The 27,721-nt window shown below is 37.2% G+C and overlaps 1 protein-coding gene across 1 annotated transcript in view; it reads right to left on the reverse strand.

Moving 5' to 3' along the window:
* LOC144614867 (uncharacterized) overlaps positions 1-27,326 on the reverse strand; it is a 344,843-nt gene extending 317,517 nt beyond the window's left edge. The window contains exons 1-2 of the mRNA XM_078440778.2: positions 26,916-27,326; positions 26,631-26,750 (exon numbers count right to left, since the gene is read on the reverse strand). The gene's annotated coding sequence lies outside the window, so the exon portion shown is untranslated. The remainder of the gene's footprint in view (positions 1-26,630; positions 26,751-26,915) is intronic.
* Between the last annotated feature and the right edge of the window lie 395 nt (positions 27,327-27,721).

Below are 27,721 nucleotides of genomic sequence, written 5' to 3' on the forward strand. Positions count from 1 at the left end.
GAGGAAGGGAAATACTCAACCATCCCCCTTTAACCTTCCCTGTGAGAAAAGAGAAGTATCCAACTCCCAACACATTCTAATCTTCTTGTCTCAGTATAAGGCAGCAGGAGGGAGGCAGAGTGAGAAATACATTCGGGGTTTACAGCCTAGAGAAACTAAGATTCGCTAAAAGGCTGAGACCTAATCATAGGACTTAGAACTCTCCCCCAACTGCACATTACTAACAGCCCATTTGTGGTACTCTCTTTTACCTAGCACATCATGTCACTTCTATCAAGAAAAAAAATTTTTTTGAAAAAATTAAGCCAAGCATCAAAACCAGACTCCTATATGGCAGGAATGTTGAAATTATCAGACCAGGATTTAAAACACTATGATTTATATGCTAAGGGCTCCAACAGATAAAAACAGCATACAAGGACATACAGGCAATGGAAGCAGAGAGACAGGCATTCTCAGAAAGAACCAAAAAGAGATGCTATATATAAAAAACACAAGAGAAATGAAGAACACCCTTGATAAGCTTATTAGCAGACTGGATATGCTGAAGAAAGACATGCCGTGCTTGAGGATATCTCAATACAAACCTCCAAAACCAAAATGCAAACAGAAACAAAACAAAACAAAAAACACACAGAAAAAACCAGGACAGAATGTCCAAGAACTTGGGATAACTAAAATAGGTGTAATATATGTGCAATGGAAATACTAGAAAAGAAGAAACAGAAACGAACAGAAGAAATATTTGGAACAATAGGGACTGTTAATTTTCCCAAATTAATGTCAGACACCAAACCACAGATCTAGAAGCTCAGAGAACACCAAGAACAATAAATGATAGAAAAACTACACCTATGTGGATCATTTTCAAATGACAGAAAATTAAAATCCTTAAAGCAGAGGGAAAGAACACTTAGACTATAATAGAAAAGAATTATATCTGACTTCTCAGGAACTATGTAAGCAAGAAGAGAATGAAATAAAATATTTAAACTGTTGACAGAAAAAATAAATACCAACCTAGAATTCTGTGCCCTGCGAAATTATCCTTCGAAAGTGAGAAAAATATTTTCTCAAAAAAAATTGAGAGAATTTGTTGTTGACAGGCCTGCCTTGCAGGAAATGCTAAAAGAAGTCCTTTAGAGAAGAAAAGTGATAAAAGTCAGAAACTCAGATCTACAAAGAAAGTAACAGAATCAGAGAAGAAATAAGTGATAAAATAAAAATATGTTACAAAAGCTTTTTTATTCTTGGGCTCCTGGGTGGCTCAGTTGGTTAAGCGTACAACTTCAGCTCAGGTCATGATCTCACGGTTTGTGAGTTCAAGCCCCATGTGGTGCTACTAGCTCAGATCCTGGAACCTGCTTCAGATTCTGTGTCTCCCTCTCTCTCTACCCCTCCCCCAACCTGTGCTCTCTTTCTCTCTCAAAAATAAACATTGATTAAAAAATTTTTAAAAAGCTTTTTCATTCTTAACTGATATAACAGGTACATTTGTTCAAAATATTAATAGCCACAATGTTTTTGATTATTGTGCTTTATGGTTATTTAATATACATGTTTAATATTAATATATTCAAATATTGGTAAATTTAACATATACAATGAGAGCTATGTATGCTTATGTATAAGTGACATGAATGACAGCAAAAACAAAAGAAATAGGAAGGAAGAAATCAAGATTATTTTGTTACTATAAGGTACTCACACTGTGAAATGACAGAGTGTTATATGAAAACAGACTTGAATTAGTTGTAAATGTATATTTCAAACTCTAGGGCAACCACTAAAAAAAGTAACCAAAAAAAGAACTAATATGCTAAGAAAGTTAGAAAATTATTTAAAATGCTCAATTAAACAACAAAGTTCAGAAAAAAAGTGGAAGACACAAATAGGAACAAAGAACAAGAGCAACAAATAGAAACATTAAAAATTATGACAAATATTAATATAATTATATCAATAGTCACTTTGAATGTCAATGGTCTAGATGCGTCAATTAAAAGACAGAAATCATCAGAGATAAGGCTCAATTACATATTACCTACAAGAAATCCACTTTAAATACAAAGACATATAGTTAAAAGTAAATGGATGGAAAATGTATATGCCATGCTAACACTAATCAAAAGAAAGCAGAAGTAGCTACATTTAATTTCACACAGAGCAGATTTCAAAGCAAGGAAAGTTATCAGGGATAAAGAGGGGGCATTACATAGTGATCAAGAGGTCAATTCACCCAGAAGACATAACAATGCTTAGCATGTATGGACCTAAGAATAGAGTGTCAAAATATATGAGACAAAAACTGATAGAAATGCCAGGAGAAAACAGATGAATCCATTATTATAGTTGGATATTTCAACACCCCTCTATCAGAAGTGGACAGACCCAGCAGGCAGAAAATCAGTAAGGACATAGTTGAACTCAATAGCACCATTAATCAACTGAATATAATGGATATCTATAGACTATTTCATCTCAAAACAGCAGAATACACATTATTCTTAAGCTCATATGGAACATTCACCAAGATAGAGCCCATTCTAGGCCATAAAACACATTTTACCAATTTAAAAGAACAGAAATCATACAATGTCTGCTCTTGGGCTACAGTGGAATTAAACTAGAAATCAGTAACAGAAAGATGGCTGGAAAATTCCAAAATACCTGGAGATTAAAGAACACATTTCTAAATAACACATAGGTCAAAGAAGAAATCTTAAGAACAATTTTAAAATATTTTGAAGTAAATTAAAATAAAAACACAGCTTATCCAAACTGTGGAATGCAACAAAAGCAGTGCTTAGAGGGAAATTATAGCAATGAATGCATACATTAGAAAAGACAAAAGATCTAAAATTAATCATCTAAATGTCCATCCAAGGAAACTAGGAAAATAGTGAAATAAATCCAAAGTCAGCAGAAGAAAAAAATAATAAATATCAGAGTAGAAAAAAAAATCAGAGCAGAAACCAATGGAATTGAAAATAGAAATCAATATGGGGAAAAACAGAAATCAATATGGGGAAATCAATATGGGGAAAAAACTGAAACTAAAGCTTGTTCTTTAAAAAAATAAAATAAAATCAGTAAGCCTCTAGCCAGGTTAACTAAGAGAAAAAGAGAGAGGACACAAATCACTAATAACAGAAACAAAAGAAGGGTCATCACTACAGACACCATGGACACTAAAAGGATAATAAAGAAATACTATGAATAACTCTATGCCCACAAATTTGATAACCTAGATGAAATGGATCAACTCCTTAAAAAGCACATCCTGCCAAAATTTACACAAGAAGAAATAGGCTACCTGAATAGGCCTATAGCTATTAAAGATATTGAATCAATAATTAATAACTTTGTAAAATAGAAAGCACAGGCCCAGGTTGGTTCACTGGTAAATTCCACCAAACATTTAAGGGAAAAAAATTATTCCAATTCTCTATAATCTCCTTCAGAAGGCAGAAGCAGAGAAAATAACTTCCTAACTCATTTTATGAGGACAGACAGCATCACCCTATGACTAAAAGCAGACAAACAAATTACAAGAAAACTTCAAAATTGTATGAAAACATTCCATAAACCTAGATACAAAAACTCTCAACAAAATGTTGACAAATTGAATCCAACAATGTAAAAAAGTAATTATATACTACAAGCAGGTGTGATTTGTCTCAGGTATGTAAAGCTGGTTCAACATGTGAAAAACAATTAATACAATCTACCATTTCAAAAGGCCAGAGAAGAAGAAAAATCACAAGATCATCTCAATATGTGCAGAAAAATTACTTGACAAAATCCTACATCCATTGATTTTTTTTAAAATCTTAGTAAACAAATAATAGAAACCTTCTTAACTTGATACCGAATATCTATATAAAATCTACACAGAACATTATACCTAAGCATTAGAAACTCTAAGCTTTCCCACTAAGTTCAGCAACAAGGCAAAGATGTCTCTGCTCACTATTGCTTTTCAATATCATACTGGGATCCATAGCAAAGGCAGCAAAATTAAAAAAAGAAAAAAAGATATACAGACCAGGGAGGAAGCAATAAAACGGTCTTTGCAGGTGATATGACAATCTAGGTTGAATATCCAAAAAGATCGATAAAACATTCCTCAAACGTTGTATACAAAATTAATACACAAAGGTTATTTGCTTTCCTACATATCAACAATGAACAAGTGGAATTCGAAATTTAAAACCCAATACTATCTACACTTGCACTCCTAAAAATGAAATACTTAGGTATAAATCTAACAAAATATACACAAGATCGGTATGAGAAAAACTATAAAACTCTATGAAAGAAATCAAAGACAAACTAATAGAGATAAATGTTCATGGGTAGTAATATCTCAATAATGTCAAAATGTCAGTTCTTCCCAATTTTATCCACAGATTCAATGTAATCCAAATCAAAATCCCAGCAAGTTGTTTTCTGAATGTTGACAAATTCATTCTAAAGTTTACATGGAGAGGCAAAAGACCCCAAATAGCCAACACAATATTGAACAACAACAAAAAAAAAGGCCAAGGACTGACAGCATTCCATTTCAAAATTTACTAAAAAGCTAAAGTAATCCAAACATGTTGGTTAAAGAACAGACAAGTAGAAAGAATAGAGAACCCAGAAATAGACCTATATAAATATAGTCAAACTAACTTTGACAAAGCAATATAATGGAGAAAATATGGTGTTTTCAGTAAATGGAGTTGGAGTGACCAGACATTCACATATGAAAAACTTGAGTCTAGATTTTTAAAAATGTAGAATACCCATCCAATGGAATATCATTCAGCCAAAAAAAATGAAGTTCTGATACATGCTGTAAGATGGATGAGCCGTGAACTCAGTCAGACATAAAAGGACAAATACTGCATGATTTCATTTACATGAAATATGTAGAACAGACAAATTCATACAGACCAAAGTAGATTAGAGGCTACCACAGGCTGGGAGGAGGGGGAAAGGAAGGGTGCTTGCTTAATGAATGCAGAGTTTCTGTTTGAGGTGATAAAAAGGGCTTAGAAATACATAGTTAATATGGTTATACAACACTGCAAATGTAATTGATGCCACTGAATTGTATACTTAAAAATTATTAAAATGTATTATGCTAAGCAAAATAAGTCAATCAGAGAAAGACAAAAACCATATGATTTCACTCACATGTGGAATTTAAGAAACAAAGCAGATCAACACATGGGAAATGTGGGGGAAGAGAAGAGAGGTAAACAAACCACAAGAGACTCGTAATGACAGAAAACAAACTGAGGGTTGATAGAGGGGGATTGGTGGGAGATAGGCTAGATGGATGATGGGTATTAAGGACGGTACTTGTGACGAGCACTGGGTGTTGTATGTAACAAATCACTGAATTCTACTCCCAACACCAATATTGCACTATATGTTAACTAAAATTTAAATAAAGAAAATTATTAAAATGGAAAACTTTGTTATATATGTTTCACTACAATAAAAAAGAATTAAAGTAAATCCCCAAAAGGATAAACCTAAAGAAAACTACACCAAGGCATGTCATAGTCAAATTCTGAAAACTAAAGACTAAGAAATAATCTTAAGAGCAGCCAGAGAATAATACCTCATCTACAGACAGAAAAAACATTTGAACGACAGCATATATCTCTTCAAAAGTGATGGAGGTGAAAGGAAGTAGCACAATAGTTTTCAAGTGCTGAAAGAACAGAACTGTCAATACAGAATCCTATATCCAGTGAAAATATCTTTTAGGAGTAAACAGAAAATCATGACATTTTCAGATGAAGAAAAACTAACGATCTGGCACCAGTATATCCATCCTAAAAACAGCAGCTAAAGAAGTTTTCTAAACACAAAAGAACTGATAAGAAAGGAAGAAAGGGAGAAAGAAAGAAAGAGAGAGAGAGGGGTAGGGAGGTAAGCAAAATACAGTATCACATCGATTATCTATTTTTTTATTGAAGTATACATAGTGGACACACAATGTTACATTAGTTTCTGGTGTACAACATAGTGACTTGACAACTCTATACATTATGCTATGTTTACCATAAGTGTAACTATCACACCATCCATGGATCCCTGGCATAAACTCCATTTTATTAATGTTTAATATTTTAATATTAAACCATCTTATGTATCCCTGGAATAAACTCCATCTGGTCATAGAATATAATTCTTTTTATATATTGCTAAACTATATTTGCCAATATTTTATTAAACATATTCTCATGAAGGATATTTGTCTGAAGTTTTATTTTTTGTACTTTGTTTAATTTTGGTATCAAGGAAATACAAGCTTTAAAAAATGAATTGGGAAGTATTTCCTCTTTTTCTATTTTCTGGTAGAACTTGTTGAAAATTGTTTCATTCCTGATACTGGTAATTTATGACTTCTCTATTTTTTGTCAATATTGTGAGAAGTGTTACAATTTTAATGATCTTTTTAACCAGATTTTTGTTTCTTCTATTTCCTCTATTGTTCTTATTTTCCATTTCATTGATTTCTGCTCTTATTTTTATGATTTCCTTCCTTTTGCTTGCTTTGGGTTTATCTGCTCTTCTTTTTCTAGATTCTTGAGCAGAGTTTTGATGGCTGATTTGAGACTCTTCCTCTTTTCTAATGTATACATTCAGTGCTATAAATTTCCTTCTCAGCAATGCTTTAGCTATGTCCTTCCATATTTGACTACTTATTCAAAGTATTTCAAGAAGTTCTAGCCAATGCAATAAAGAAAATAAAGTTAATTATAAACTTATTGGAAGGAAAAAATAGAACTGTCTCTAATTTTTAGGTGATGTGACTGTCTCCATATGAATTTCTTTTTCATATGAAAATACTCCATATTAAATACTTTTTGAATATTTTAACTCAAAAAATGTTTTAATTCATGTAATAAGTGAGCTCACCAAGGTTGGAAAATACAAATAAACACACAAAAGCAATTGTATTTATATATCCCAGCAATAAACATGGAGACACCAAAATTAAAAACACAATACCATTTATAATAACTCAAAAAAACTAACAAAATATATGTACAGAGTTTATATGCTAAAAACTGTAAAATTCTAATGAAATAAATCAAACAAGATCTAATTAACAGAGAGACATACCATGTTCACAGATTGGAAGAGTCAACATAGTATAGATTCCAATTTTTCCCAAAGGGATATGTAAGTTCAATGAATTTTCTACCATTTTTTTTTAAATCTGTGGATATAGAGATTATTGTAAAATTTATATGGAAAAGTGAAGGAACTAAAACAGCTAAAAACAATTGTGAATAGTAAGACTATTCTACTTGATTCTATGACTTAGTATAAAACCCCAGTAGTCAATACTGTGTGGTATTGGTGGAGAAATCAGCAGATGGATCACTGGAACAGAAAAGAAGACCCAGGTATAGACCACATAAATATGCCCAACTTATTTCTGATAAAGGTACAAGAGTAATTCAATGAAGGAAAGAGTTTTTTCAACAAATGATACTAGATCAAATTAAATCAGAATTCAACAACAACAACAAAACCCACCTTGACCTGGGTCTTACCCCTTCCACAAAAGTGAATTCAAAATATATCATAGACCTAAATGTAAAATATAAAACTATAATGTTTTAGAAAACAATATCAGAACATCTTTGGAATCTAGGGCTAGTCAAAGAGTTCTTAGACTTGATACCAAAACATGATGCATATAAGGAAAAACTGATAAACTGGACTTCATCAAAATTTTAAAAATGATGCTCTGCAAAAGATCTTGCTAATAGGCTAAAAACACAAGCTACAGGCTGGGAAAAAAATACGTACAAACCACATATGTAATGAAGAACAAGTATCTAGAATATACAAGTAGCTTCTCAACAGTCAAAATAAATAATAAAAATAAAAACAAACAAAAAAGAGAAGGCAATTAGATAATAAGCAGAAGAAGACATAAAGGAACATTTCATTAAAGTGGAAATAGAGATGGCAGATAAGCATGTAAAAATATGTTCAACATAATTAGTCATTAAAGAAATGCATATTAAAATCACAATAAGATCATTACACATCTATCAGAATGACTACAATCAAAAATAGTGACACCAAAGGCTGGGAGGATGTGGAAAAACGGGATCACTCATGAATTGGTGATGGGAACATAAAATGGTACACCCAGCTCTGGAAAATAGTTTGGCACTTCCTGAAACAACTAAACATGCAACTATCATAGAAGCCAGAAAATGCACTCCTGGGCATTTGTCCCAGAGAAATAAAAACTTACATTCATACAAGAACCTACAGAAATGTTTATAACAGCCTTATTTTGATATTCCAAACTAAAAACAACCCACATGTGTCCTTCAATGGATGAATGGTTACACACACTGTGGTGGTACCTCCATAACATGGAATGCTAGTCAACAATTAAAAAAAAAAAAAACAAAAAAAAACTACTGATACATACATCAACCTGGACACATCTTCAGAGTATTATGCTAAGGGAAAAAGCCAATCCTGAAAAGATGAATACCACATTATTTTTTTTCTATAACAATTTATGAAATGACAAAGTTATAAAAATGGAGAACAGATTAGTGATTGTCAGAAGCTAAAGAAGGGTTAGGGGAAGGAGGTAAGTGAGATCCACGAGGTGATGGAAATGTTCTGTATCTTGACTAAATCACTGTCAATATCCTGACTGTGATACTGTACCATACTTTTGGAAGATGTTACCATTGAGGAAAACTGGGTAAAGAAAGGTAATATAAATCTTTGTGTACTACTTCGTACAAATAATGTGAATATACACTTATTTCAAAATAAAAAAGTTAATTTTTTTAAAGCATATTGACAGCATGAGCTTGAGACCTGAATTTTTTAACTTTCATCCATTAGGCATGTCACTTCACCTCCCTAAGCTTCAGTTTTCTTACCTGTGGAGTAGAATGGCAAAGGCCTGCTCAAAGTTCACTTGATGTTGATGTATAAATATAGAAAGCAAAAGGAGGATGAAGGAAGTGTGCACAGAGTGATAATATTACCAGCCTTGCCTACTTTATGGGGCTGTTTTGAAAATGGTATTACAGACAATATCCTGAAGTGAACTGAAAACCACAAAGTACTATGCTAAAATTATTCATTATTGCATTCTTTCTAGGGGGGCAGGGGAGGGGATCTGGATACATTCTGAAGGTTAAAATAATAATTGGGTTAAATTGCCTTAGATTATCATGTAGAAAGAGTAACACTTGATATGGCTTTATTGCCTCTTTTCTCTACCCTTCTGCCTCCTGAGGCTGGACAGAGACTCTTACAGCCCAAGGCTGTAAGCTCTGGGAGTCTCCCACATCCACACAGGAGCAGGGAGGACAGGTATTGTAAGTAACAATAAGCAGACTCCCAAAAGCTAACCATAGGTGTTGGTACCCATTCTCAAGACACAATGCACTTCATCCTCTTCCAGAAAAAAAAAAAAAAGAGAAAAATATTTTATAGATTGGAGGTGGGAGAGAAGTGGGAATAACAGAGTAAGAACTAGGGACCTTAAGTCATCCAATGACCACTGGCAACCCATAAGATGAGCCCTAGAACACTCAAGAAAGCATTCTCTTCAAGGTCACTCACAAAGCCAGGGAGACAGATAAATAAAGGGAGCAAGGAAAGGCAAAGGTAACTGAGCACAGCAGTCTGGAGAATGAGAGGCTTTTTCTGACACCCGGCATGTGGGAAAAAGATAGTCCAACATCAACAGATAAGAAATTAATTTGCCACCCATCATAAAAACACAGCAGCAGCCGCTTAGAAGTACATTTATAACCCCTTAATTTCAGAGAGGTATGTAGCAGAAGACAGAAGGTCCACTCTGTCAAAAAAAAAAGGAAAATGGAGGGGTTGGTTTCATTTCTAATAGGGCACCTGAAGTAAAAGAAGAAAGAGAAAAGAGGCCTTAGGACACTTATGAGACAGAAATAATGGAAAGGCCCCTGACCTTCTTTGAAGATGTGAGGTCTTCCTAAGCCTAGGACCCTCATACTTCCAGACAGCCAAGGACAGGGCTTCAGGCAAAAAGAAAAGAACTGGGGCAAACTGGTAGATAATTGTGTACAAGACAAATCCTTCGTCTCCGTTGGTTGTGAACACTACTATTCAAATAATATCCACAGTTCCTCACTCGCTGACATTTATTAGAACTTTTAGAATTTTATAGAAGTACCCTACAAAAAGAAAACACAATGCCTCTCTAAACAAAAATTAGGATTTGTCGGCAAAGGGCATCGTTTAGTAAATGGCCCATTCCTGGACCTAACAGAGTATTCCTAACAATGTAACTCACAGAGAACAAAAAAAACCATTTACTTCCAGATGGAAGATTCTTCTTTCTCCATCCACTGCCCCATGCTCTGCAGCTTTGGTCTGATGTAATTAGCATATAACACTGCATAAATCTAAGGTATACAACGGTGATAATTAAGTGTACATGTATAATGTTAAATGATTACCACAATACGGTTACTTAACAACTCCATCATGTCACATAATTACCCTGGGTGTGGTAAGAGGATTTCAGAACTACTCTCTTAGAAACTCTCAAGCATATAGTATTGTTAACTACTGTCACCATGCTACACATTAGATCCCCCAAACTTATTCATCTTGTAACAGGAAGTTGGCACCCTTTGACCTACAGCTCCCCACTTTGCAGTCCCTGGAAACCACCATTCTATGCTCTGTTTATGTGAGTTTGACTTTTATAGGTAGAAGATTCTTCTTAAGTTCCATTGCTAAATCATACATTGCTAAATCATACATTGCTAAATCATACATTGCTAAACAATTAACTGTATCTAAATGCAACAAGTTTATAATTAAGAAAAAAAACAAAGAGCCCTGTGTATAGTGTATAGATAATGATTAACTTACAAATTTCAATCTATTAAAGATAACTTAGAGATCACACAGATGTATGCGCACAGAATATTTGAAAATGGGATTTTCTCCTTGGTTCCAAATCTATTCATTCAATAAATTTACATGAACTACTGAGGGGTCAAGATGGAGGAACAGCATGGAAGGCTTTTTTTAATTTTGCATCCCTGAAATACAGCCAGATCAACACTAAACCACCCTGTACACCTAGAAAACTGATTTGAGGGTTAACACAACAATCGGCACAACCTGAATCACAGAACTCAGAAGGTATGCAGCGCAGAGAGGTCAAATGGGGGAGAGAGAAGCCACAAAGGACAGGGAGCTGCTTCTGCTTGCAGAGAGAAGACAGAGATGGGGGGTGGGGGAGGGAGGCGGTGGGATGGGATATGGAAAATCATCCACCCCTCTGCCCGAAAGCAGCTGTAGAGAAAAGAAAGAGTACATGAAGGACTGAACAAAACAAGGGAGAAAGGAGAAAGAGAATTTAAATTCCAGTGAGACTCTATTAACAGGGGGAGTGCAGACTATGAAACTCCATAGGTCAATACCTGGCAGTGCTCTAGTGGGAAGGGAAAATCCCCAGGAGCAGACAGCGAAATCCAAGGTGTCCTTGGGCCACATGGGAGAGGCAATTCCCCTGCTGGGAGGACATTTGATAGAGGCTATGCAGCCACCCCACAGGCAAAGGTCCCAGAAGACCCTGGAGAATAACCACATTCACTGGTGCTGGGACAAGAACAAGCCTAGAGCCAGATAGGTGTTGTGATTTACCATAATCCCAGAAACAATGCTGCTAAACGATCATGTGAAACTTTTCTGGGGCGGGATGGGACCTAGCCACAGTCTCTACGCATCAGAAGCAGCATGGTCTCATGAACATTCCTGGGGGCAAGGGGACACGCGGCCATTGCTCAGTGAGACCCTCCCCCAGGGTGTCTGAACGGGTCAAAGCCGCAGTCCCTCAGAAATAATGGGTTGGGAAACACAGCCACATCTGAAGTAAAACTCAGGATGGAGGTGCCACCTGACAACCTGATGGCTTGGTCACAGACAGTGTAAAAGCGGGGAGTGGACTCAAGCCGGAGACAAAGGAGGGGTGCGTGATTGCTGGTCAGGGAGAAGAGAGTTCTGATACCAGAGACCGGGTGCCATTTTCACCCTTCATGCATGCACATAAAAACCTACATGTGCCACAACAATCCACCCCAGTAAACTAAGCAGCAGCATCTAGTAGACAATGGTTTAGCCATTACACTAAGCCCTGCCCAACTGGGCCAACCACGTTCTTCAGAAACACCACAAGTCTCTCCACCTGCTTAGTTTATGGACTATAAAGTGCTTCATAGCTTGACTTCTAGGAGAAACTGATGTAATTTCAATGGTATTTCAGTATGTTCGCTGGTTCATCTATTTTTTTCTTTTTCTTTTCTCATTCTTGAATTCAGAAAGAGAAAAAAATTATTTTTATTTCCCATTTTTATTAAAAAATTTTTATTTTTTACTGTATTTCTTACTTTTTTGCAAATTTCCCACACTCTATTTTACTTCCATTTCATTTTATTTTATTTCATTGTATTAATTTTTTCATATTTTCAAACATTTTCCTTTTTTCTTTCTTCTTTTTCTTTTCTTATCTTTCCCTGTTTTTCTCTAATCTATCAAGCTCCTTTCAATAGCCAGACCAAAACACACCTAAGATCTAGCATCATTTATTTGATTTTTTTATGTGTTGTTTTAAATTTTTTAATTTTATTTTTTTACCTTATCGATTCCTTTTCTTCCTTCAAAATGACAAACCAAAAAATTTACCCAAAAAGGAAGAACAGGAAGAAATGACAACCAGAGACTTCATCAACACAGACACAATCAAGATGACTGAAACAGAATTTAGAATCACGATAATAATATTAGGCTGGGTTGAAAACAGATTAGAATCCCTTTCTGCAGACATAAAAGCTAGGAAGGATGAAATAAAAAATGCTAAAACTGAGCTGCAATCTCAAATGGATGCCACAGTGACAAGGATGGATGAAGCAGAGCAGTGTATCAGTGTTGTAGCGGACAAACTTATGGAGAAAAATGAAGCAGAAAAAAAAAGGGAGACTAAGGCAAAAGAGCATAACTTAAGAATGAGGGAAATCAGTGACTCATTAAGATGGAATAACATCAGAATCATAAGGATCCCAGAAGAGGAAGAAAGAGAAAAAGGGGTAGAAGGGTTATATGAGCAAATCACAGTGGAAAACTTTCCTAACTTGGGAAAGACACAGTCATCAAAATCTAGGAAGCGCAGAGGACTCCTATTAGATTGAGCAAAAACCGACCATCAATAAGGCATATCACAGTCAAATTCACAAAATACTCAGGCAAGGAAAGAATCATGAAAGCAGCAAGGTAAAAAAGTCCTTAACCTACCAGGGAAGATAGATCAGGTTTGCAACAGACCTATCCACAGAAACTTGGCAGGCCAGAAAGGAGTGGCAGGATGTATTCAATGTGCTGAATCAGAAAAATATGCAGCCAAGAATTCTTTATCCAGCAAGGCTGTCATTAAAAATAGAAGGAGAGATAATAATTTTCCCAAACAAAAATTAAAGGAGTTAGTGACCACTAAACCAGCCCTGCAAGAAATTTTAAGGGGGACTTTCTGAGAGGAGAAAAGACAAAAAAAAAAAAAAAAAAAAGCACCAAAGACTAGAAAGGACCAGAGGCCACCACCAGAAACTCCAACTCTACAAGCAACATAGTGGCAATAAATTTGTATCTTTCAATACTCACTCTAAATGTCAATGGACTCAATGCTCCAATCAAAAGACACAGGGTAACAGAATGGATAAGAAAACAAGATCCATCAATATGCTGTTTATAAGAGACCCATTTTAGACCTAAAGACACCTTCAGATTGAAAGTAAGGGGATGAAGAACCATCTATCATGCTAATGGTCACCAAAAGAAAGCTGGAGTAGCCATACTTATATCAGACAATATAGACTTTAAAGACTAACAAGAGATGAAGAAAGGCGTCATATCATAATTAAAGGGTCTACCCACCAAGACCTAACAACTGTAAACATTTATGCTCCAAATGTGGAAAACCAAAATATATAAATCAATTAATCACAAAGACAAAGAAACTCATTGATAGTAACACCACAGTAGTAGCGACTTCAACACCCCACTTACAGCAATGGACATTTCATCTGAACAGAAAATTAACAAGGAAACAATGACTTTGAATGACATAGTAGACCGGATGGACTTAACAGATATATTCAGAACATTTCATCCTAAAGCAGCAGAATACACATTCTTCTCCAGTGCACATGGAACATTATCCAGAATAGATCACATACTGGGACACAAATCAGCCCTCACAAGTACAAAAAGACCAAGTTCCTTACTGTGCATATTTTCAGGCCACAATGCTAGGAAACTCAAAATCAACCACGAGAAAAAAAGTGGAAAGATAACAAATACTTGGAGACTAAAGACCATCCTACTAAAGAATGAATGGCTGACCAAGAAAAAGAGGAAACTAAAAGTACATAGAAGCCAATGAAAATGGTAACACCACAGCCCAAAACCTCTGGGACACAGCAAAGGTGGTCATAAGAGAAAGGATATAGCAATCCAGGCCTTCCTAAAGAAGGAAGAAAGGTCTTAGATACACAACATAACATTATACCTTAAAGAGCTGGATAAAGAAGAGCAAATACAACCCAAAACCAGCAGAAGACAGGAAATAAACATTAGAGCAGAAATCAATGCTATCAAAACCAAAAAAAACAGAACAGATCAATGAAATCAGAAGCTGGTTCTTTGAAAGAATTAACAAAAGTGATAAACCACTAACCAGTTTGATCAAAAGGAAAAAGGACCCAAAGAAATAAAATTAAGAATGAAAGAGGAGAGATCACAACCAAAACAGCAGAAATACAAACAATAATAAGATAATATTATGAGCAATTATATGCCAATAAAATGGGCAATCTGGAAGAAATGGACAAATTCCTAGAAACATATACACTACCAAAACTGAAACAGGAAGAAATAGAAAATTTGAACAGACCCATAACCAGTAAAGAAATTGAATCAGTAATCAGAAATTTCCTAAAAAATAAGAGTCCAGGGCCAGATGGCTTTCCAGGGGAATTCTACCAAACATTTAAAGAAGAGTTAATACCTATTCTCTTGAAGCTGTTCCAAAAAAATAGAAATGGAAGGAAAAATTGCAAACTCTTTCTATGAAGCCAGCATTACCTTGATTCCAAAACCAGACAGAGACCCCACTAAAAACGAGAACCACAGACCAATTTCCCTGATGAACATGGATGCAAAAATCCTTAACAAGATATTAGTCAACCAGATCCAACAATACATTAAAAAAATTATTCACCACAACCAAGCGGGATTTATACCTGGGATGCAGGGCTGGTTCAATATCCACAAAACAATTAACGTGATTCATCACATCAATAAAAGAAAGAACAAGAACCACATGATCCTCTCAATAGATGCAGGAAAGCATTTGACAAAATACAGCATCCTTTCTTGATAAAAACCCTCAAGAAAGTAGAGATAGAAGGACATACCTCGAGATCATTAAAGCCATATACGAAAGACCCAATGCTAAGAGCTTTCCCCTTAAGGTCAGGAACAAGACAGGGGATGTCCACTCTCACCACTGTTATTCAACACAGTATTGGAAGTCTTAGCCTCAGCAATCAGATAACACAAAGAAATAAAAGGCATCCAAATTGGCCAAGAGGAGATCAAACTTTCACTTTTCGCAGATGACATAATCCTCTATATGGAAAACCCAAAAGATTCTGCCAAGGAACTGCCAGAACTGATCCATAAATTCAGCAAAGTCACAGGATATAAAATCAATCCACAGAAATCAGTTGCATTCCTATACACCAACAATGAAGCAACAGAAAGAGAAATCAAGGAATCGATCCCATTTACAGTTGCACAAAAAAACTATAAAATACCTAGGAATAAATCTAACCAAAGAGGTGAAAAATCTACACACTGAAAACTATAGAAAGCTTATGAAAGAAATTGAATAAGACACAAAAAAATGGAAAAATATTCCATGCTCCTGGATAGGAAGAGCACATATTGTTAAAATATCAATATTACCCAAAGCAATCTACATATTTAATACAATACCTATCAAATAACACCAGCATTCTTCACAGACCTAGAACAAACAATCCTAAAATTTGTATGGAACCAGAAAAGACCCCGAATAGCCAAAGCAATCTCGAAAAAGAAAACCAAAGCAGGAGGTATCACAATCCACAATATATAGTTGTACATATATACAACTATATACTGTATATAGTTGTACAATATATACAACTATACATTGTATATAGTTGTACAATATATACAACTATATATTGTATATAGTTGTACAATATACACAACTATATATTGTATATAGTTCAATATACAAACTATATTGAATATAGTTTGTATTCAAGCTATATACAAAGCTGTAATCATCAAGACAGTATGGTACTGACACAAAAACAGACACTCAGATCAATGAAACGGAATAGAGAACCCAGAAATGGACCCACAAACATATGACCAACTAATCTTTGACAAAGCAGGAAAGAACATTCAATGGAATAAAGACAGTCTCTTCAACAAATGGTGCTGTGAAAACTGGACAGTGACATGTAGAAAAATGAACCTGGATCACTTTCTTGTACCATACACAAAAAGAAACTCAAAGTAGATGAAAGACCTAAATGTAAGACAGGAAGCCATCAGAATCCTCAAGGAGAAAGCAGGCAAAAACCTCTTTGACCCTAGCCACAGCAACTTCTTACTGAACACATCTCTGGAGGCAAGGGAAACCAAAGCAAAAATGAACTATTGGGACCTCATCAAAGTAAAAAACTTCTGCACAGTGAAGGAAACAATCAGCAAAACTAAGAGGCAACCAATGGAATGGGAGAAGATAGCTGTAAATGACCTATCAGATAAAGGGTTAGTATCCAAAATCTATAAAGAACTTATCAAACTCAAACCCAAAAGACAAATAATCCAGCGAAGAAACGGGCAAAACACATGAATAGACACTTCTTCAAAGAAGACATCTTAGATGACCATTGACACATGAAAAAATGCTCAACATCACTCATCATCAGGGAAATAGAAATGAAAACCATGATGAGCTACCAGCTCACACCTGTCAGAATGGCTAATATTAACAACTCAGGCAATAACAGATGTTGGCGAGGATGCAGAGAAAGATGATCTCTTTAGCACTGCTGGTGGGAATGCAAACTGGTGCAGCCACTCTGGAAAACAATGTGAAGGTTTCTCAAAAATTAAGAATACAACTACCCTATGACCCAGCAATTTCACTACTAGGTATTTTTCCAAGGGATACAGGTATGCTGTTTCGAAGGGGCATATGAACCCCAATGTTTATAGCAACACTATTGACAATAGCCAAAGTATGGCAAGAGCCCAAATGTCCATCGATGGATGAATGGATAAAGATGTGGTACATATATACAATGGAGTATTACTCGGCAATCAAAAAGAATGAAATCTTGCCATTTGCAACTATGTGGATGGAACTAGAGTGTATTATGCTAAGTGAAATTAGATAAAGACAAATATCATATGACTTCACTCATATGAGACTTTAAGATACAAAACAGATGAACTTAAGGGAAGGGAAGCAAAAATAATATAAAATCAGGGAGGGGGATAAAACATAAGAGACTCTTAAAAATAGAGAACAGAGGGTTGCTGGAGGGGTTATGGAAGGGGAGATGGGCTAAATGGATAAGGGGATTAATGAATCTACTCCTGAAATCATTGTTGCACTATATGCTAACTTGAATGTAAATTAAAAAATAAATTCTTTTAAGAAATAAATAAATAAAAATTTACATGAATGCCTGCTATATAGTTACCAGTGTGCTAGGCACAGGGTTGCAATGATGACTGATATACAGTCAAATAGGAGAGAGAGATGGGTACTTATAATTTCAAAATAATGAGCTGTTTGGGCGTGACGGTAAGAACAAGACAGCATGATTGACAAAAGGGGATGATATGTTCTAGTTGATGGAGAAGGTGCAGTGGGAAGATAAAGTGTTAGTGGAAGGATAGGAGAAGCACGCAAAAAGTCAATGGTCACTCTTTAGTTATGACATATAACTGGCTTGAAACAGAAGAAGGAATTGTGTAGGCACAAACTAAGTGAGTGACTGGTTCTTTTTTTTTTTTTTTTTTTCTTGATTTCTTATTTAATGTTCTATAATTTTTTTTTTAATTTTTTTTATTTTTTAATATATGAAATTTACTGTCAAATTGGTTTCCATACAACACCCAGTGCTCATCCCAAAAGGTGCCCTCCTCAATACCCATCACCCACCCTGCCCTCCCTCCCACCCTGCCCTCCCTCCCACCCCCCATCAACCCTCAGTTCTCAGTTTTTAACAGTCTCTTATGCTTTGGCTCTCTCCCACTCTAACCTCTTTTTTTTTTTTTTTTTTTCCTTCCCCTCCCCCATGGGTTTCCGCCATGTTTCTCAGGATCCACATAAGAGTGAAACCATATGGTATCTGTCTTTCTCTGTATGGCTTATTTCACTTAGCATCACACTCTCCAGTTCCATCCATGTTGCTACAAAAGGCCATATTTCATTTTTTCTCATTGCCACGTAGTATTCCATTGTGTATATAAACCACAATTTCTTTATCCATTCATCAGTTGATGGACATTTAGGCTCTTTCCATAATTTGGCTATTGTTGAGAGTGCCGCTATAAACATTGGGGTACAGGTGCCCCTATGCATCAGTACTCCTGTATCCCTTGGATAAATTCCTAGCAGTGCTATTGCTGGGTCATAGGGTAGGTCTATTTTTAATTTTCTGAGTGACTGGTTCTTGATGAACAAATTCCTAAATAATGATTACAGTTATTTCGTTGGTATTTCTTGACCATCTGATTTACTTTCCTAAAACATAAGAGCGACATTAGAATGACTTCTTCCATGGGACTTGATTTATTGAGTTTGATGATACTTGTGATAAATTTTTCACTGTAATTTTCCCCTTCTAGCTTTTCCTAACATAATATTTACCTGAAAGAAATTGCAAAAAAAGATGTAATCACCTTAACTCAAGGCATGATACCCTTGATTTCCTGTCCTTTTATCTCTCCTGTAACGTTGCTCTGACCACAAATACCAGGAACTCCGAAGCAAACAAACACGGTGATGTTTGTGGGACATGTTCTTCTTGCAAGGTCTAAATGCAACTTCCTATATCTGGCCTGAAACATGATTCTTGCTGTTTACTTCTTCTTGTATTTCCCATGACAACTAAGATTCTAGTTTGATTTTAGACCAAACTGCATTAGACCATCTACAATGGGGAGTTCATACGAGAAACAAGGGTAATCTCTCTGTAGCCAGAGATCCATTCTTTTTAGAGTGAGGCAAGGGTAAAATCAGAGCCACAGGTTAAAAGCCCCATGCCCATAATTTTCTCCTTTATTCACTTTTTCTGTGATGCACTTGGAGACATGCTCATGCACTGATGAACAATTGTATTCTGCATTTTGCATTCTGCTTTGTTTGTGGAGACCTGGAGAGATTTGTGGACACTGGGATAAATTATGTGAGGTGATGTGACTATTCTTTACTGTTCTGGGTGATGAGAGCTGGAAGCCCATGGACATCTAGAGAAATTATTTTCAGAAAATGAGCAGTGGTGGTGGATCATGTGATGAACTCTGGGCACAGAAATAAATTATGGTCTGAAACAGCCTGGACATTCGTTATTCCTGATGGAGCTAGGCCCTCATTTGGGTTTGGAGATTGTTGTGATGTATGTACCTCAAGCAGAAAATTCCTCAACCCTTTGTTACAAAATGAACTCACGAGCTGCAGGTAAGGTATGAGCCACTGATCATCCAAAATTTGAGAGCTGTTTTCTTTGCTCTCATTTCCATATTTACGATATACTGGAGAAGGGTTCTGAAAATTAACCCCTTCACTGATCATTAAGCCATAGTAAACTCTTAGACTGCATTACAGGAATTTTAGAGTCCCTCTAAATTCATGAATCCAGTTATGCACAAAAATTTCTCACAAGGATAATTTGAGGGGCTTTTCTTTCAAGGGACATAATAAAAACAACAGATCTTATCTTTCATTGGATAAAGCCATTAAAAAATTGAGCATTTCATTTGGCGCCATGGTAGCTGCATAATGAACCAATTAGAAGATGTCCTGTCTTGATTACATGATAAAAGCCTAGATAATTCTCTGATGTTGACTTTTCATGAATCGTGGCTTCCATCACAGAAAAGCTATTTAAAATATCCAAAATAGAAAGTTTCCATTTTCTGGCACAGAACAACATCCTTTTCTTTCTTCCTTTCCTGATTACAACAATCTCAAGGCACAGCACATTTTATTTCTATCAATTTGGATCTCATTTCTGGCCTCATGCCCACTGGGCCTGGTTATGTTCAGGGCATTTTGGAATGTGTTAAGCGGCAGGTGTAATCACTTGCATTTTTATACCTCTGAGCATGGTTCAGAAGGGATCCCCAGCATCAGTCTCCTGGATCCTTGGCCCAGGGTTGTGGTATGGCAGGATGTGACTGGCTTGCTCAATAAAGGTCACCTAGCTCTGTATAACTTTGTGTCAGGAGATTCTTAGATGCCAATTTTGACTTCAGAATTTAGCTTTAGGAAATGAGTTGATTTCGTTTTCTGATGTTCTGCTAAAGCTGCCATCCCGAGTCTCTAATATGTTAAAGCAGTGCCTAATAGTCAGCAGAAGGACCACTGTCAGCATCCAACTGTTGTGTCTAATAGGGAAAGCTGGATACTCTCTGCCTGTGGACTCTGTGTCACTTGGGAGGCTTGCCTGACTGCTTCCTTTCCAATTCAAACATGCACCTTATAATGTTTTCCTTGGGAGCCGAAAACAACAGTGAATAAGGAAATCCTCTGTTGGGGCTGAGTGGCAAACCTCATAAAGAAAAAGATGATATGAGCCTTATATGGAACACCTAACTCTGAGCTGACTGCTAGCATACTGGGGTGTGTGATCTCTAGAAGCATCTTCCCCTAGCTTATCTGGGAGTACCCATGACCTGGGGCTGGCTTATCAGTCAGTCCTACTGTGACCTCATAGAGATCACTGATAGCTAATGTTAAATACCTAGGTGGTACCCATAGCAATTTGGCCTCAGTGGCCAAGAATTCAACTAGAATGGTGTGATTCACTACCTAAGCTCATGGCAGTGAGCTTAGGAAGTAGCTAAAATCACAGGGAGCATGCACAACAGTGTGGGAAAGAGTTGTAGAGCAAGATGCACAGGATTTGGGTTTTGACTACAGCATTTACCATCTGGGTGACCTAAGGCAAGCCTTCCTAATGTTTGATTTTCTCATCCATCCAATCACTTGTTTGACAAATACATATTTACCAACTACTCACTGTGATGTGCTACAGTAGTGACCAGGAAGCTAGAACAAAGTTGCACAGAGCCTGCAGTCTAGTTGGGGGAGACAATGAACAAAATAAACGGGCAAAACAAAATATGTTTGGTAAGAATGATATTGGAATAAAGCAATACCTATTTCTTAGAATTGCTATGCAGATTATATGAAATAATATCTGGCCCTAAACAAGCTCTAATATTGCAAGAGACACTATCATTAGCAAAGTACTGATAGGAAACAAATTATTTCTGCTTGAAGTCCATCTTCTCCAACAAGTTTATAATCTATTAAATTGGGAGAAGCAAGAGTCCAAAAGGACCAAACAGATCACACAAAATATGACCTATGTAGGATCACTACTCTGTCCTAGGCTCTCACAACCTTCCTCTTTCTCTCTTTCCATGAACTTGAAGATTCAGGTCTTCTCGAAACCTGCCATAACCCACCCAGGACAAGACAAAGGTTCCTCTTCTCTGCCACTGATGGCTAAGTAGAATGGAGTCTCCTCTTACAACATGATGGATAACAAGCTTTGCATCCTTTTCATTTAATCTGTTTTTCTGCTATTTCCATATAAAATCAGTTATTTAATAATAATTACAAAAATTAATAAACTTGCAGAACTTACAAGGCCTCCAGCAGCATTGTCCCCGATCTGTGTTTCTGACTTCAGAGGTACTCAGGGACTGAACAACCCCAATCCTATTCTTTTTCCTCAACACCCTACCCTCTTTCTCCTTCCATTTTCCGCGTCCCTTAGACCTTTGCTACTCAAACTATGGTCCGTGGACCAGGAACACCAGCATTATCTGAGAGCTTGTTAAAGATTCAGAGCCTCACAAAGTATGGAAAGAGCCCAAATGTCCACTGACTGATGAATGGATAAAGAAGATGTGGAGATATATAAATACATAGAGATATAGATAGACAGATATAGATATATATAGATATCTATACACACACACACACACACACACACACACACACACACACATACACACACACACACACACACACACAGTGGAATAGTACTCAGGGTTCAAAAAGAAAGAAATCTTGCCATTTGCAACAATGTGGATGGAACCAGAGTGTATTATGCTAAGTGAAATATGTCAGAGAAAGACAAATATCATGATTTCATCTATATGTGGAATTTAAGAAACAAAACAGATGAACATAGGGGAAAGGAAGCAAAAATAAGATTAAAAACAGAGAAGGGAGACAAACTATAAGAGACTCTTAATTATAGAGAATAAACTGAGAGTTCCTAGCAGGGTGGTGGGTGGGGGATGGACTAAATGGGTGACTGGTATTAAGAAGGGCACTTGTTGGGATGAGCACTGGGCATTATATGTAAGTAATGAATCACCAGATTCTATTCCTGAAATCATTATTACAATATATGTTAACTAATGTGGATTTAAATTTTAAAAAATTCAGAGGCTCAGAGCTGCTAAATAAAAATCCTCATTTTAACAAGGTCCTCTGGAGATTTGTATGCACACTGACATTCAAGGAGCACTGCTAGGTTTCTCTCTCTTGCAGAGTGAAGACAGGATAGCAGGCGTCAAAAAATGATTATGATGATAATAGTAAAAACAATCACAGCATGACTACTACTACTGCTACTAACAACAACAACAGGATTTACTGAGAGTGTACTACTTGAAAGGACCCCACTAAGGGCTTTCTGTTCATTAGCTCCTTTAACTACTACCTATTCTAGTGTCCCTTTGTCTTAGTAAATTGCAGGGTTTCCCATCTCAGGATGTCCCTTGTTCCATGTTTCATATGGGAAGAATCACCTCACAGTATAAACTCGCAGGAAATCCAGGCATCAGAGAAGCCAGAAGCCAGAAGCCTAGCAAGGCACAATGTCCACACAAATAGCAACGGGGAGAGCTTTCAGAGTGACCAGAAAAGCAGGCAGCCATGGGGAGAGTCACCAGAACTAGGGTGTGAGAGCAGGGCCAAACAGGAAGGACAGAGGAAGCTAGGCTCTGGCAACAAGCAAAGGATTGCTAGAGAGGCAGCCTGTTCCAGGTCCACTGCCATTACTATCCCTTACCCTTCTGAGTCCATCTCAAGAAAGCTCAACCTTCTACCTACAAGATAATAACATCTAGATACACACACACCCCACCCTGATTGCAAGTATTTAGACAGAGTCAAAGAAGGGCAGGAAACAAACAGCTCCTTCTGACTGAGATGGGACTAGACTGCAGATCCAGATCCAGATACATGTACCAGCCCTGTAAGGATAAAAGCCCCAGGGATTGCGGGATGCTGCAGGAGACTGATTGAGCAGATAATTAGGGCCATAATATGAGGAAGCCACGGTTGTATGTCAGTCTTCACATGCATCAGACTGTGGTGGTCCACATCCACAGACACATCCTTGAAAATTGCTTCACTGTCCTAAAACCAAGAATACCTGGGGACAGAAGAATTGAGTGGGAAAGTGGCCACAAATGGGCACAAGTGCTCCCCAATACTGTGTATGTCCTACCCCTGAGGGCCAGCAGTATTTTCTTCCTATATGAAAGACAATCAAATTAGATCACGGGCTCCCTGAAGTTGGGGAGTAAATATTCTTTCATCTCAGCAGGACCTGGTACAATGACTAACGCATCACAGAAAATGAGTGTCTGATCATTAAACAGGAGAAACAAAGACTCATTTCTGGACTAAGCTGGGTAAAAGGGTTAACTTTGCAATGCCTATACCTAAGTCTCTTTTTACTCAAGATTTTCCCACTGTTCAAATAAAGAAAAATGAAGGCCAAAGAGGACATTATCTCTACCTCCTTGGATCTTGAAAGCTGTTTTCCTACTGCTGTTACAGCCCTACACAATTGACATGACTATGTCATATATGTATGTTAACTGCTCTTTATACTGTAAGCTCATTATGAGGAAGGACAAGCTTGATCTTCCTTACATCCCATCACATACAGGACAGTGTCTAGAACAAAACAGAGACCCAGCAAGTAACTGTTGAAGTGGAATTGACTTTGAATCCTGGACCCTCTGACTAGCTTGAACCTAAAGGCCAGCTGTGATAAACTCCACTCTAGATTACATCTCTTCTCAAGACATTGTCTTCTAGATCATTGATCTCTGCTCATAGACATGAATGGGTTTCAGCAACATCTAATATCAGGACTGTTGCTGGGAGTGAAACCTACACTCATCTGGGGCATCAATCACGATCTCATATGCTTAACCCAAATGATGTATTGATCCTGACTGCCTGGAAATACACTTGACAAGGACTAGGTGACATTTCAAAGGAGGGACAAGATATTTTCAAGTCAATTAGAAGCATCAGAATATTCAATGCACAGAGGAGGAGCTTACCTCAAAGGAGCAGCCTCTGAGAATGTGAATTAAACCCCCTCTGATACACCAAATCCTCCAGTACCCTCCAACATCTAAGAGATATGGTTGCCTGCCCCATCACACATGCCACCATGCCACCATAAAGGTCCATGGGTTTCTGCACCAGATCTATAAAATGCAAAGTGGCTGCGATTGTCAGGAAAAATGTAGAGAATATTCACTCACATGGAATCCCAATCTAAGCACCTAAAAATCTTAGGTTTGGAAGATGGTTGCTTTGACTTGATAAATAAAACATAATCCCTTTTGTTTCTAAAGCACTCTGTACTTCTCAGACAACTTCAGTCTCTCATTTCATCTCAGTGGCACCTACTATAATCCTGTAAGAAAGACCAGGCTATCATAATTATGCTCAGATGAGAGGTGAGGAAATTGGAGTCTAAAAAGATATACTGACTTGGTCAAATTCACCCGATTAGATAGTGTCTGACTTTCAACTAGAATCAGACTATCCCAGGGATCTTTCCATTTAACCTTACAAGCTTCAACTCTGACTAGGGTGGGGGAAGAAAGCTTTAGGAAAGGCAAGATACTCCAGGGGATTTCAATTCTGTACATGAGTTTAAAACAAGGGATTGGAAGGGTCATTCATTAGGTCTGCCTGTAGCTTTAATGCCAGACTTACAGTGAGGTAGACAGAGTCCTGCCCTAGAAAGGAGGAGAACTCCTGAGCCTGGATTTCCAAAAACAAGTCAATTATCCAGGGGTGGATTCAGGCCTTACTGAGCCTAAAGCTTATAAATTTGGGAATTTATGTTTTAGAAAAGAATATAAAATGACAAACTCAAAGTTAAGTGTGAAAGTAAATATCTGTTTAGAATGAGAAAATAAATCACAATAAAGCATATATTTTTAAAAGCTGACAAATCCCACAAATAGCAAAAGTTTTCAGATTTTAAAAAGTAAACTAATACTATTATTAATTGCTTGACAAATCTCTGCATTGCTTCTCTTTTCATACATTATTAAATGCAAAATCACCTCTTCATATGGCAGTTATAAGTTTCTATAGAGAGAACAGAAAGACAATTTAATCTTTCCTCTACATAGTTGGTGAGCATTTATTAATAATTTATAGAAGTTTCTTCAAGCTTCATACTTGTAATTAGCAATGCCGTGTACATTTTTAGTATTGTTGGAAAACTTGGGAAAACTTCTGCCAAGTTTCTCTCATATGTGAAAATGTGAGCTGAAAGATTTAAAAGATTTTTCCATAGACTAGCTTCTGTCTATTTCAAAACTTGTTTCTCCTCTACTAACTACACACATCCAGTACCAGGCAAAACAGCACATCTTCATATCATGATAGGACTTCCAGGCCTACAACTCTGGAGGCTGGCGATGGCACAGCAGGTGGCAAAAATAATCCTGGCAGCCATTCCTATACTGGGGCAGCTGGCAATAACATAACTATGCGTGGAACCTATATTATCATACCCACTAAACACAAACGAGATGGCTCACCGCAGCTTCTCCTTAATGGAATTCCAAAATGCCCACAGACATTGCAACATCTCCCTGCACAAGGGAAGCGAAACAGAGGAGAACTTGGAGTTGAAAGAGACAGCAATCTTAAGCAACTGCACTAAAAACATAAACAAAACAAAAACAAAAACTTTTCTATTCAAAACGTATAATCACATGAATATGTTACCAAGGTCTCTCCCAGATCCTTTGAAAGGGTATCTGCTAGAGAGGCACTCTGCAAATGTCCCTTGTGCCCACTGGTGTTCTTGCCTATCAATCAGAGGAGGCAGCCAATCATTTCTACTCGTTTAAGAAGATGTAGGACTGACCTGGATTAGAGATGACTTCACAGGGACTAAAGGGGTTCTTACATCCTGGTCCACAATGTCTGGTATCTGCCACACCCATCCTCAGCTGGAGGTGCAGGATCAAATGGGATCAGCTGAATACTGTGTGGGGCACAGAAAGCACTTAGAACTGCTTGAAGACAGAACAAATTAAACACAAGTCAAACACAAAGAATACAAAAAGGTTGTTTTGTAGACTCCCTGGAGTCTGCTATTAAGCCTTCTCCGCTCTGGTACCGAAAGGCTGGTCAATTAATCCCACCGCACCCTGGCATCCTGGCTTCCATGTCTCTCCAGTGTCCAGGCTTTAATGCAGAGCTGGATAATGGCTCTCTCCTCCCTGCAACCAGGCCAGGCGGCCTCATGGTGCTTTACTCCAACAAATCTCCGACAGCGCCAGTAACTGCTGCCACTCACTGCTTCTTTAAGGGTCTTAACAAAACTTGCTTAATCCTCCTGGCATGGAACCCAGCTGCAGTGGGGCAGGTTTTATGGAGTGTGTAATCACAGGATTTTGTACCCATCGTTACAGGGCTCCAGCTTCCTTAGCGTGACGTGTGCCACCCCCACTGCCCTGTGCACCGCAGGGCAGTCCCTAGCACTGCTCTGCTCCTCTCCCTACTGCTGCTGCGCAGTGTGGACTGAGTTTTGTGTTATTCTGTGCAGAGTGCAGAATAGGGAGGGAGAGGGAAAGGGAAATAAACAGGGAAGGAAGACAGATGTCGAAAAGACAAAGGCAGAGATAAAGTGAAGAAAAAGTTAGAGAAAACTGTATCGAGTCCCTAAGGAAATCAGATGGAGATGTTCTTTTAGCTCAGCCAAAGGAAAGAGTGAGCTTGTGTTTTTAAGCCCGCAGGCTGTTGGCAAGGAAAATAAACCTCCTAACAGACCCTGAATCTGATGGTAGCAAGGAGGAGAGGAAAGGAAAGGAAAGTGAGGACAGTTGAGTGGGAGAGTTGGGAGAGACCCCTAAAGAATCCTAGAAGAATACTTTGAAAGCAGAGTGTTGTTTTACTCAGGAACGCTCGGCACTGACTTCAGCCTTGACTTTTCCATTACAGGTTGTGGATCAG

Source organism: Panthera onca, chromosome F1, assembly GCF_046562875.1.
Source record: "Panthera onca isolate mPanOnc1 chromosome F1, mPanOnc1 haplotype 2, whole genome shotgun sequence".
Taxonomy (NCBI): Eukaryota; Metazoa; Chordata; class Mammalia; order Carnivora; family Felidae; genus Panthera; species Panthera onca.